Here is a 14217-nt window from a genome sequence, read left to right as displayed (position 1 = left end):
TTTTAAAACTAATACTGAATTAGACAGACTGTTTTTTCCTTTCCTCGTGACTCCTGTCATGTTCTCCTGGGTTCACATTTCTTCTTCCTGATGTACATTCTTTACCGCTTCTTTCACTGTGGGCCTGTGGGAGGTCAACTTTGAGTCTGTTTGTGGGTCAGATAACGTCTTTCTTTCTTTGACGCATAGTTTGAATAGCTGTTTATTTAAGCTTTGTAGTAATTATTTTCCTTCTTTGTCAAGTTATTTAATATATCTGAGCCTCCATACCTTTAGCTTAAAATGGGAATAAAACTCTAAAAATAGTGACTGTAACTGAGATAATACACGCAGAGCTTGCCAGTCATGTTGCTTAGCAGAAATTAGTCAATAATGATAACTATTATTAATCATTATAATGATATTATTATAATAATGTAATATATAATAATATATTAATGTATAATAATAATTAAACATTAATTTATAATAATAATGTATAGTGTATAACATATAATGTATGCAATGATTAATAATATTATTAATCATTAAAATCTTGAAGTGTGCATTCTCAGAGAATCACTGCTTAAGATTGAGAATGTGAAGCTCACACACAAAAAGTATGAGAGAGTGGCATGACTGTGAATTTAATTCTCAGCCCTTCGGTTTCTTCAGCTGTGGTCGTCTGCACAGTGTGTACAGATAATGTAATCTTTTCCCACAGTCCCACGGCAGAACAGCGCAGCCTGACTCATGCCTGGGATGCTCTAGACTGCTTGCTGGGGAGCCTCTGCTGTGAGGATCATTGGACTCTGTACAGAGAAAGATGAAAAAAGATTCTTTCTTTTCCCTCAGTTTTCTCCCCCCGAGTTTTATTCCCTTTTACATCCAGAGAAGATACTCTCTTCCCAGAACCTTGGTGTTACTCTGGGATGCAGGCTTCCCAGACACTTAGTCATTTCAGCTCCCAAGGCCCAAGGTGACTGCAGAGTCATGTCTCACCCACTCCTCCCAACTTAGCCTGTTTCCCATCATGGAGGACCCATGAGTGGGGAGAGGAGCCATCGAGGGAGATTGATCTGGAAGTCCTGGTGAATCTGAGCTTCAGAGAATGAAGCAGAAAAGGGGAACCTGAGACTGCCAGGCCTTCAGTGGGGGAGGAAAATGGAGGAACTGAGAGGGGTGTGATGGCTGCACAGAGTCAAGGGGAGGGCTGTTTCAAAGTTTCCTAAGAAAGGAAAACTTGCACTGAAGTGGGGATTCGATTTTACACGATGGCAATATCTGTGCTGGTTTCACCAATTCTGGTGTCCCTGAGGGATGAACTGGTGTGACACCATAGGACAGAATTTGTAGTCATTTTCAGGACTTAAGGAAGGTGAAATCTTTCAGCATAGTCCCCTGTAAGCCAGTTAGGGGCCAAGTCTAGAAAGGCTCGGAGCCTGTGTCCGTCCAATGTAGGTTCGTTGTGTTCCAGCCAAGTTCCTCTGGACACCAGCTGTGAAAACGAGACATCAGACCTAGTTAAAGCTACTCATCGCAGCTTCCGTAGGTAGCCATGAGGCAGGTAATACCCCAGGCATTGTCACTGGACCACACAGTTGCCCTCCTTCTTCCGCTGACAGTGACTTGTGAGGTGAGGAGAGCGCATCAGTATGGTTCAGTGAGCTGCAAAGTATGGGAGACTCCAGGCGAAGGAGATGCCAAAGCCACAGAGACCCGATGCTTCCTATGTCTCCCTATTTGTTTTCCACTTAATTTTCACCCTCAGTCCACTTTTCCTCCCCTTTTCCCTCTTTTGGCTCTCTCTCCCTCTCTTTCCCCTACATGTTCCAGCATAATTGAGGTATTAACGATATACAGTAAACTGCATACATTTAAATTGAACAATTTGATACATTTTGATTATAACTTATTGAACCATCACCACAATCAGGAAAAGGAACACCCATCCATCCCAAATTTCCTCATGCTCATTTTAATTCCTCCTTCCCTGCCGTTTGCAAACACATTCTCATTCCCAGGCAACCAGTGATCCGGTATATGTCCTTATAGATTTTCCAAGAATTTTTATAAATGGGATCATATACTATGTACTCATTTTTTACTGGCTTCTTTCACTCGGCATAATTATTCTGAGATTTATGCTTGTCATTGCATGTACTATGAATTCATTCCTATCCCCAAGACTTCCCTGGCAGCACTGTACACATGCCTGAGTGCTTCCCAGGTTGGCATGAGAGCCAATAGTAACTATAAACACTTCAACTTAGTCACAAATGCACAACTCAAAAATAAATTACTTGTGACAACAATAACTCAGAAGGAGAAGAGGAAAGGGATGGAACCCGCTTAGACTAATGGAGATAAGAGGCTATCAGAAGATGAACTATCTCATCTATGAGATCTTCATACAAACCTCACAGTAACCAGCAAACAAAAAATCATAGCAGAGCCATAAATCATATAAAAAAAGAAAACCTCCACAGAAAACCCCCAAAATGAAATGGTAGTCAGAAACACAAAGGAAGAGAAAAAATGGAAATATAGATCAGGTGGGACTAAGTCCTCATGTATCAGTAATCACTCTAAATGTAAATCGATTGAATTCTCCAATCAACAGACACAGAGTGGTGGGGTGGATTAGAAAACAAGACCCAACAATATGCTGCCTCCAGGAAACACATCTCAGCTCTAAAAACAAACAGGCTCAGAATGAAGGGATGGGAGACAATACTGCAAGCAAATGACAAATAAAAGAAAGTAGGTGTTGCCATAATTATATCAGACAAAGCAGACTTCAACATAAAAAAGACTATGAGAGACAAAGAGGGGCAGTATATAATGATAAAGGGGACTTTCCACTAAGAGGACATAACACTTATAAAGATGTATGCACCTAACACAGCAGCATAAAAGAATATAAATCAACTATTAATAGACCTAAAGGGAGAAATTAACAGCAACACAATAATAGCAGGGGACCTGAACACCCCACTTACATCCATGGATAGATCATGCAGAGAAAGGAAACAATAGTGGAATTAAATAAAAAATATGATCAGATGATCTTAATGGATATATAGAGAGCATATCCTCCCAAAACAGCAGAATACACATTCTTCTTAAGCGCACATGGAACATTCTCAACGATAGACCATATGTTGTGAAACAAGGCAAGCCTGAATAAATTTAAGATTGAAATCATATCAAGCTTCTATTCTGACCACAATGCTATGACACTAGAAATCTACTACAAGAAAAAAGATGGGGAAGTCACAAATATGTGGAGACTGAAGAACACATGACTGAAGAACCATTGGATCAATGAACAAATGAAAGAAGAAATCAAAAAATACCTGAAGACAAATGAAAATGAAAAGACAACAAAACAACTCTTATGGGATGCAGCAAAAGCTGTTCTAAGAAGGAAATTCATAGCAATACAAGCGCACCTCAACAAACAAGAAAAATACCAAATAAGTAACCTTAAACTACACCTAATAGAACCAGAAAATGAAGAACAAATGAAGCCCAAATTCAGCAGAATGACGGAAATAATAAAAATTAGAGCAGAAATAAATGAAATAGAAACTAAAAATAACTGTAGAAAGGATCAATGAAACAAAGAGCTGGTTCTTTGAGAAGATTGAAACAAAATTGACAGACCCTTAACCAGACTCACTAAGAAAGAAAGAGAGAAGGCTCAAAGACATAAAATTAGAAATGAAAGAAGAGAAATTACAACAGATACCACAGAAATCCAAAGGACAATAAGAGAATACACTGAACAACTTATATGCCACCAAATTGGATAACCTAAAAGAAACAGATAAATTCTTAGATTCACACAACCTCCCAAAACTGAATCAAGAAGAAATAGAATAAATGAACAGACCAATCACAAGTAAAGAGATCAAAATGGTGATAAAAAACTCCCAAAAAACAAAAGTCCAGGACCAGATGGCTTCTATGGAGAATTCTACCAAATATTCAAACAAGATTTAATACCTATGCTTCCCAAACTATTCGAAACAGTTGAAGAAGATGGAAGACTTCTTAATTCATTCTATGAGGCCAACATCACCCTGACAGCAAAAGCAGGCAAGGATAGCACAAAGAAGGACTATTATAGGCCAATATCACTGATGAACACAGATGCAAAAATCCTCAGCTAAATATCAGCAAATTGAACACAGCAATATATTAAAAGGATCATATAAGATGATCAAGTGGAATTTATACCAGGGATGCAGGGATGGTTCAACATCTGCAAATCAATGTGATACACCACATTAACAAAATGAGGAATAAAAATCACATGATCCTCTCCACAGATGTAGAGAAAGGGTTTGACAAGATCCAACATCCATTTATGATAAAAACTCTCAATAAAATGGGTATAGAAGGAAAGTACCTCAACACAACAAAGGTCATATATCACAAACCCACAGACAACATCATACTTAATGGTGAAAAACTTAAAGCCATTCCTCTGAGAACAGGAAGAAGACAAAGGTGCTCACTCTTGCCACTCCCATTCAACATAGTACTGGAGGTTGTGGCCAGAGCAATTAGGCTGGAAAAAGAAAAAAAAAAAGGAATCCAAATTGGAAAGGAAGAAAGGAAACTCTTGCTGTTTGCAGATGACATGATTGTAAATATAGAAAACCCTAAAGAATCCATCAGAAATCTATTAGAAATAATCAACAATTACAGCAAAGTTGCAGCATACAAAATCAACTTACCCCAATCAGTTGCATTTCTATACTCTAATAATGAACTAACAGAAAGAGAACTCAAGAATACAATCTCATTTACAATTGCAACAAAAAGAAAAAAGTTTCTAGGGATAAATTTAACCAAAGAGGTTAAAGACATATACAATGAAAACTATAAGACATTATTGAAAGAAATCAGTGATGATCTGGAGTAATGGGAAGATATTCCATGCACATGGATTGGAAGAATAAACACAGTTAAAATGTCCATATTACCTAAAGTAATCTACAGATCCAATGTAATCCCTATCAGAATTCCAATTACATTCTTCATAGAAATAGAACACAGAATCCTAAAAGATATATGGAATAACAAAAGGCCTCAAATAGCCAAAGAAATCCTGAGAGGAAAGAACAAAGCTGGAGGCATCACAATCCTAACTTGAAAATATATTACATAGCTATAGTAATGAAAATGGCATGGTATTGGCACAAAAGCAGACTCATAGATGAATGGAACAGAACTGAAAACCCAGACAGAAAACCACACATCTGTAGTCAGTTAATCTCTCACAAAGGAGCCAAGGTCATACAATGGAGAAAGGAAAGTCTCTTCAGTAAATGCTGTTGGGAAAACAGGACAGACACATGCAAAAGAATGAAAGAAGATCATTATCTTCCACCATACACAAAAATTAACTCGAAATGGATAAAAAACTTGAATCTAACACTTGAAACCATAAAACTCCTAGAAGAAAATATACGCAGTACACTCTTTGACATCGGTCTTTGCTGCACCCTTCCCAATACCATGTCTACTTAGGCAAGGGAAAGCAAAGAAAAAATATACAAATGGGACTACATGAGACTAAAAGCCTTCTGCAAGGCAAAGGAAATGATGAACAAAACGAAAAGACAGGGCCGGCCCCGTGGCTAAATGGTTAAGTGCGCGCTCCTCTACTGGCAGCCCAGGTTCGGATCCCAGACGCACACAGACTCACCACTTGTCCGGCTATGCTGAGGCCACGTCCCACATACAGCAACCAGAAGGATTTGCAACTATGATCTACAATCAAAAAATGGGCTGAGGATATGAATAGACATTTTTCCAAAGAAGATATATGGAAGGCCATCAGACACATGAAAAGATGTATAACATCACTAATTATTAGGAATATTCAAATCAAAACTACCATGAGAGTTCACCTTAAACCTGTCAGAATGGCCATAATTTCCAAGGCAAAAAATAACAAATGTTGGAGAGGATAAGGAGAAAAGCGCACCCTCACACACTGCTGGTGGGAATGCAAACTGGTGCAGCCACCAGGGAAAACAGTGTGGAGATTTCTCAAAAAAATAAAAATAGAAATACCATAACTTCCAGCTATCTCTTTACTGGGTATTTATCCGAAGAAATTGAAATCAACAATTCAAAGAGATTTATGCACCCCTGCATTCACTACAGCATTAGTCACAATAGCCAAGACATGGAAGTAACCCAAGTGCCCTGCTACAGATGAATGGATAAAGAAGATGTGGTATGTATTATATACAATAGAATACTACTCAGCCAGAAAAAAAGACAAGATCATCCTGTTTGCAACAACTTGGATAGACCTTGAGGGTATGATGTTAAACGAAATAAGCCAGACAAAGACAAATATGCATGATTTCACTCATATGTAGAAGATAAACATACACAGGAATGAAGAGAACAGATTAGTGGTTTCCAGAGGGGAAGGGGGCTGGGTGTTGAGTGAAAGAGTTAAATGGGCACATATGCATGGTGATGGATAAATGTTAGACTACTGGTGCTGAGCACGATGCAGTCTATACAGAAATTCACAAATAATAATGAACACCCGAAATTACACAATGTTAAAACCCTTTATAATTTCAGTAAAATAATTAAAAAAGAAAAAATAATTCAGTCTATTTTATGGTTGAACAGTATTCTAAGGTGGGGATATACCACACTTTGCATATCCATTCACCCGTAGATGGACATTTGTGTTGTTTTCCGTTTTTGTCTGCTATAAATAGGTTGTTATCAACACGTGTGTACAAGTCTGTGTATAGACATATGGGCTTATTTCCCTTGGATGGATTCCTAGGAGAGGAATGTCTGGGTAGACGTATGGAATTATTAAAGACGCATCCAAGCTATTTTTCACCAGCACTCGATGAGAGTTTCAGTGACTTGACATCTTCAACAACTCTTGCTATAGTCAGTCTTTTTAATTATAGCCATTCTCAAGTGTGGTGGAATCTCATGATGACTGTCCCTTACATTTCCCCAATGACTCATGTTGTGAAGGAGAAGGCAAGCCACGCACAGACTGGGAGAAAACATCTGCAAAACATATCCCTAGAAAAGGATGTGTATTTATATTATATAAAGAGCTCTTACAACCCAATAGTAAGAAGACAAGCAACATGTCATGTCTTACCAGGAGACAGCAGGTCAGGCCTGTATAAGCACCAGGAGTCCCGCCAAGAAGATGAGGGTGAGGGCCCAGACAAGGAGGTCTGGGGAGACAAGTGGTGGGGTGAACCACCTCCTGTCATCGCCCCAGTGCTCCTGCTGACCCCACTGTGCCTCAACCCTCCTTGACAAGGGTTGGCCAACTTTCCTCATCATCCAAAAACCTGTTCACATGGTTCTCTTCGATGAGGCACAACATCAAGATACGCGCCTCCTACCCTGGGCTGTGGCTTCCTGCAGGCTTACCAGGCTTCACAATAAAGGTGTCATCTCTGTTGGGAGAATATTCTGGAAGTGAATGAAATGGAGAATGCATGTGAGTGTGATTCACTCTTTTTAATATAACTTTTTAGATACACAGAAAAATAAAGGGAACAGTCTCATAAACATCCATCATCTATATTTACCAATGTATATTCCATCCAATTAAAACAATATTTCATCAATGTATAAATTATTAACACTTGCCACACTTGAATCATCCCATGTATTCAATGAAATATTAAAGTAAAGTAGACATCATGATGTTTCACCCCATTTTAGTTCCATCTCTAAAAAGTGAGCACACTTTGCTACAAAATCCAAGGCCATTATCACAGAACAAAAGTGTAATAAATTAAACCAAATTCATACCTCTGGGCACAGATGAGTGAATTTGAATGGACTTTCTTACGACGGCCGTGGGGAGAATGGGTCATCACAGTTGGCAAGCCTATGGGATCTCTCTAAATTTGTAAATTTACACTGAAAAGTGTTCTTCCGTGCCTAGAAACACATCATCCCCTTCTCCTTTATCTATTTGCTTAATATTCATTTTCTAGGATTAACCTACAATGTAATTTCCTGCAGGAAGTCTTTTCTGATTTCCGCCTGCAAGTATGAGTTTTTTCACATCAAATAATTGATAAGTTTCAATTCTCTATTCTTGTTATTGCCAGCTACAACATAAAGTCCAGAAGGGGAGGACACACGGCACCCAGTGGGCATGGGGGGGAGGGATGCAGTTCCCCCTACGTGTACCTCTATCCAGACAACCACTTAGAGGTGTGCTGTCTCATATGCAGCAGCAACAAGTCTCTTTTTGAATTAAAATTAACTTTAGTTAAATAAAATAAAAATTTTAATACCTCAGTAACATTAAAAATCAGTAACAATAAAGACCAGTCACAATACCATCCTTCGAGCACTCAACAGCCATATGCAGCTATGCACTGGACAGCACAGATATAGAACATTCCACCACTGCAGAAAGTTCTAGAGCATTGGTGCTCATCTAGAGTGGGACTTGGCAAACTATAGCCTGTGGATCAGGAAAAACATCCACCCCCAAACCTGCAAGTCTGCTTCACACACAGCTAGAGGCCCTCACTGACCATCTGGCCCAGTGGCTTTCAGTGCAGAGATAAGGAAACAAATGTCCAGAGAGGGGCAGTGACTAGTTTGAGGTCACAGAGCTGTCTAGGAGAAGGTGAGGATCACCAATATTACACTGGTGTTCTTTTCTCTCTCTCAATGGTGGGGAAAGACTGGGGGACTGTGCCACCACCTGCCAGCCTGAGAAAGTTCAATTCTCTCTCAACCCCAGGCGTCCAGAGTTCCCAGAAAGGCCTCACTTCCTTTCACAATGACCAGGGAGACTTACCATCCCCAAGGACACTCTTCCTGTCCAGGGTCAAGTTCTGCAATTGGGTACCATTCTGGGTCAGCCACAGGAATTCCTCATAGATGGCAACTCTGTCCAGTCTCGGTGGCAAGGTACACAGGGAGTCCATTCCAGTGTGGTTACTGTGAAGGACAGACCTGGAAGGGCACAAAGGATGAACAAGGGTGTCTGGAATACTACCGTGATTCTAGATACCCTGCTTTTGGGTCCTGTCCAAGAGAACTTTCTGCAGTAATGTAAACATTTGTCTGCACTACCAAATACACTCATTATTAGCCCCATGTTGTTATCGAGCACTTAAAATGTTGCTAGTGTGTGTGAGTGAGGAACTGAATTTCTCATGTAATTTAATTTCAAGTACGTAATTTATAAATAAATAACCACAGGGAGAACATTTTTGAAACTTTGGAGTAGGGACTTTTGAAAATGCATAACAACAATGAGAACACTGGTAAAAATGGTCAAAATCAACTTTCCAGAGCCTAGAAATTTTTCAAAGGCTTGTAAGAATCTGAGGAGGATTTAGTGAAGATACACGGTGGAATCTTGATAAAGGTAGCAAATTTTGTGGCACTATAACTTTCACTATTCACATCCTGCTCTCACAATATCCTCCATAACTTTGAAAACCATCAGTCTTAGAACCATGGTGGCTGAGACAACCAGAAGCCAAGCAGCCATAATGGGTTTAGAGCTCTGAAAAGAACCATCCCCATCGAACTGTCATTAGCTGACCTGCCTGGCAGCTCCCCGAAAAAGCTCCATGTTCAGGGCTTGTCCTTACTTGACTCAGAGCTTGCCCAGAGTGGAAAGTCGGTCCCCAAGGCACTTGGTAAAAACAATCAGAGCTAATTGTTTTCTATTGTAGTGGCCTGAGGGAGTGATTCCAGCTGAGGCAGGTAAGAGGTGAGCCAAAAACTTAGAAGAAAAATTGGGGGAATGAGATGTCCACAGGGGGCTTTGAAAAGCTGCAGTGTATTTGTGGGCATCTAGAAGGCCACAAGTGCTCAGGGATGTGGCAGGCCGAGGACAGACTTGAGAACATCTTAATCTCTCACCTCTAGTTGAAGGGTTGGCTTAATATCTGAAAACTTGATTATGTAATACACCATATTAATAGAATAATGGCCATACCACGTATTTTCAACCATACACATGGAAAAGAATTTCACAAAATACAACGCCCTTCATGCCTAAAAATGAAAACACTCAACAAATTAGGAATAGAAAAAAACTTTCTCAACTTATAAATAGCATCGATGAAAAACCCAAGGCTAACACCATATTCAATGTGAAAGACTGAAAATTTCCCCCTAAGACCAGGGACAAGTCAATGATATCTTCCCTCATCTCACATGTTAATAACAGGTACTAGAGGTTCTAATGAGGGCAATTAGGCAAGAAAAAGGAATAAAAGAAACCCAGATTAGACGGGAAGAGGTAAAACTATTTGTTTTGCAGAGGAGAAGACATTGTATATACAAAAACCTAAAAAATACAACACCCCCATACACAATATGTGAATCATATCCCAATGGTGTATAAAAAATTTAAATTGCCCCATGTGGTTAGTGGCTTCACTATTGGAGAGCACAGTTAGATTGCTGATATTTGTTGAAAGTCTCCAGAAGAGGAGGAGGAGCAGGATGCTGGAGGTTGGTGGCCTCAAATGTTAATGCTTTTCTCAACCACCGAAAACCTATGAATGGAGATGGTAGGATTAGCTGACAGGGATGTGCAGGAGAATGAGCACCATGTAAGTGACTTCCAGATCAAGGATGTGTCACGGGAGCTCAGAGCCATCAGCCATCAGCTCAACCAATGCTTCCAATCTCCTCATTCTACATCAAGTCGGTGACCAGGCAGGAGTGGAATATGTCTCACAGCTGGCTGCCTCTGTAGAGCTTGGTGACCTAGAACAAATGGGAGGGAGAGTGGGTGAGATGGATGTCTCCTGTGGATGCAGGTGGCCACTGGGCCAGTGAAAGATCACAGATCTTGGGGCAAAGGAGACCTGACTTCAAATCCTGGCTCTGCCCCTAACTCATTGTGTGACCTTAGGCAAAATACTACCCTTTCTGAGCTTCAGTTTATCCACATGAGAAATGGGGAAGGCAGCTAGGACATCACCTCTGGGAAGTGAGAGAACCCAGACACGCAGGGAAAGTGAAGGATTGAAACAATAATGTAACAGATGTAAGTCAGGCAGAGGAATGAGGGTGCTCTCAGGGCAAGGAGAGACGGGAGAGGGGAGACCCCACCTGGTCCTGGGTGTCTGTCTGCAGGGCGGTGTACTCCGAGGATGTGGGCTCCAGGTTGCTGAGGTTCCAGCTGATCCTCCAGAAATGTAGCTGGTGCTCTCTCTGTATGCATAAACTCCAGGGTGCAGAGCCTGGAGCCACTGAGAGGAAGAGCAGACAGGTGGAGACTCTCATCTCCCAGCACAGAGGCATGGTGGACCACGGGGTCAGGGTGGTGGGTGAAGACAGCGTCCACACTGGTGGCTGCCCCATCCTTCTCAGACCTGGGGAGAGAGGGACGTGGGGAATCTAGAGAGAGGTCCTGAAACCTCTGGGGTTTGGCCCGAACAGGAAGCAGGAAATGGGAGTCGAGTGGGGAAACTGAGAGAGGGGTGGTCACAAAAGTGGTCATTAGGGGCAAGTGCTCAAGGGAGGGTCTTACCTGAGGGAGACCAGTCTGCCACTCAAGGAGAAGGGGCCCAGGCTGCTCTTCTTCAACAAGGATCCAGCTGGGGAGGAAGGAAAGGAAGATGAGGAGGAGGGACAGGGGTTGGGGGAGGGGCTGGGTGGGATTTAACCCACCAGGAGCTGCTGGGACCAGGGTCTCACCAGGCTCTGCAGGACCCTCTCAGTGGAGTTGAACGTGGCTGAGCTGTTGATCCTGTCTGATGAATACCAGAAGGTGGAGAAGCTGACACTGACTGTGAGGGTCTTCAGGTTGTGCCCCAAAGCTGCAAGACGAGAGGGAGAGCGATGGCCATCACTGAGAGCTGGCCTGAGACCATACCAGAGTCCTGCACTCTTTATCATCTGTCGTCTTCTCTCACAGTGGCACCACCACCCACCCGTGTGGTCACCCAAGTCAGAACCAGCATATCTGCTCAGCTCCTCCTCCCTCCCAGTAACACCCATTCACCTTGCACACTCGTCCTCACATACACTCCATCCCTGTCCCAACTCAAGTCTTAAATTCCTTCACCCAGACCAACACCCCAGCAGGCACACTGGATTCTCTGTCTAAAGCATGTTCTACAAGGACTACTAGAAAAATCTTTCTGAAATGAATACCTCACTAGGGCCACCACTGCTCTAGTACCACCCATGGCTCCCTATGGCCTTCAGTGTTTAGTTCAACCTTCTTGACCTGGCACTCAAGGCTCTACTCAATCTGGCTCCTGCTGACCTTTCAGTCTCATTTTATCCATCTACTGCGAGTTAAACTTCATGCTTCACGCAGCCCAAATTCGTTTCAATTCTCCCCATACGGCATGTTGTTTCTGGCTGTAGCCTTTGCTCATGGAATCCCCTCTGCCAGGAAAACTCTTCATCCTCTATTTGCCAGGGTCCGTCCTACTCATTCTTAAAGACTCCATTCAGGTGAAAATTTCTCTAGCAAGCTCTTCCCCTCCAAATTATGCCACGTGCCACTCCCCGAAACCTCCCACATTGTGTTATAATGGTGTGTTAATTCACAAGATTAGGGGCTCTCTGAGGGCTGGCCTTAGACTGAACCGTTGGTATAATCTTTGTGATCAGCATGATTGTCCTAAAACCAGAATTTCACACCCTGGCTTCCCAGCTCCTGGATCACAACTGGCTGGTAGGGGCTGGAGAGCTTCTCTTGGGAAGGTAAAGGCACCCCCAGATACTTGTGGTGGCTTCTGGTGGCACAGGTGATGATCAAGTATGCAGGGATGTGGTGGCTGGCTCGGGAGCTGTGGCGAGGACTGTCATCAGGGAGGGACAGAGTGGGAGGAGCTTCCAGGCTCACCTGGGCTCCAGCAGTGGCTGTCCCAGGACCACCATTCACAGGTGAATCATAAATGAGAGTGAGAGGACCGGTGACTGTGTGAGTAGAGGGATGAGCAAGCCTGTGGATGAGAGGAGCCCAAGAGAGTGAGATCAGTGAATAAGAGAGACTGAACACAGAGGAGAGAGAGATGGACGGGCAGAAAACTTGACAGACAGATGGGATACCTGGAAAAGGGGGACCAAGGGCGGGGCTTCAAGAGAATAAAAGTGAAAAACCTGTGGGGTCAGAATGTGGTGGAGAACATGTCTGTGTCTAAGGCTTTCTCACCCTGGGCTGGGACTCTCCACCAGAACCCAAGAGAGAGAGAAGGGATGAGTTAGGGCCCTTCCAGGTCCTTCCCTCACCAAGGACAGCGGGTGAAGGAGAACAATTGCTCCGCAACCCCAAATGCGATGGGACCCAGGACATCAGGGCCAGGAATACTCACTGGTGGTAGTCGGGGCTGCGGCTCCATAGGTATAACTTGTGGAGAGAAGGCGAGAGGAGCTGAGCAAGTGTTGGGGTGAACATAAAGGATTAAGGATGAAGGAGGATGTAGGGACGTTTGTGGGAAAAGCAGAAGAGAAGAGGGAAGGGGTGTTCAGGGAGGTGGCAACGAGGTGGAAGGTGGTTGAACTCAGCAGTCACACTGTGATGAGAAGACTGAACCCCGACCAGAAGGAGAGAGAGATGGATCAAAACTCACTTTAGAGCAATGGAGGCAACACAGAACTTTGACTGGCAGAGAGAGCGTGGCTGTAGCCCAGCCCCTCACCACTGAAGTAGAGGCTGTCCCCGTCCAGAGTGAGGGAAACCAGGTGGGTGACGCCCAGGTTCTCATGGCTCAGCTCTCAGTAGAGTCGCTCTCTGTCCAGCCCGGGACCTGCGGGGCTCAGAGTGGAAGGTGCAGACGGCTGTCCACCCCACTGGCTGCCCCACTCTTCTCAAGCCTGGTGGAGGAAGAACATGGGGCTGTGCAATACTGAGCAGGTGTCCTTCTGGGTGTGGAATGTGGGAGAGTGGAAAGGAGGAGGCTGAGGGAGAGGCTGAATGGGCTGCTCTGATGTGTGGAGGGGCTCTCCTCGGTGTCTCCCGTCTGAGACAACCCCCTCACAAGTAAGGCCTGACTTCCTTTAGGATGTGGAATGGGGCCTGTGAGTGACCAAGTGTGGTGAACACACAGATCTGGGTGAGGGGGCGCCTGCAGGTCTACACGGACAGCAGAGAGGAGAAAAGCCAGTGCCCTGTGCCATCTGACACACGCAGGCAAGAAAGTACCGTTACATTCTCTCGGTTCTACACTCCAAGGTCTTTTCTTTCTATTTCTTTCTTACTCC

The 14217-nt window shown here is 43.2% G+C and overlaps 1 long non-coding RNA gene across 2 annotated transcripts; it reads right to left on the bottom strand.

The window, feature by feature from the left end:
• Nucleotides 1-11215: 11215 nt before the first annotated feature.
• On the bottom strand, nt 11216-11746 carry LOC131401745 (uncharacterized). 2 transcript variants are annotated; one of them, XR_009217925.1, is made up of 3 exons: nt 11698-11746; nt 11531-11597; nt 11216-11249 (listed from the first exon to the last, which is right to left on the bottom strand). It is a non-coding gene; the product is annotated as an uncharacterized LOC131401745 (long non-coding RNA). The 2 variants fall into 2 exon arrangements; XR_009217924.1 differs by lacking the exon at nt 11216-11249 and adding an exon at nt 11309-11372.
• Nucleotides 11747-14217: the final 2471 nt, after the last annotated feature.

The sequence above is a fragment of the Diceros bicornis genome (assembly GCF_020826845.1).
Source record: "Diceros bicornis minor isolate mBicDic1 chromosome 13 unlocalized genomic scaffold, mDicBic1.mat.cur SUPER_13_unloc_1, whole genome shotgun sequence".
NCBI classification, from domain to species: domain Eukaryota; kingdom Metazoa; phylum Chordata; class Mammalia; order Perissodactyla; family Rhinocerotidae; genus Diceros; species Diceros bicornis.
Note: the sequence above shows the minus strand (reverse complement) of the source record. Positions and strands in the feature narration are given on the sequence as shown.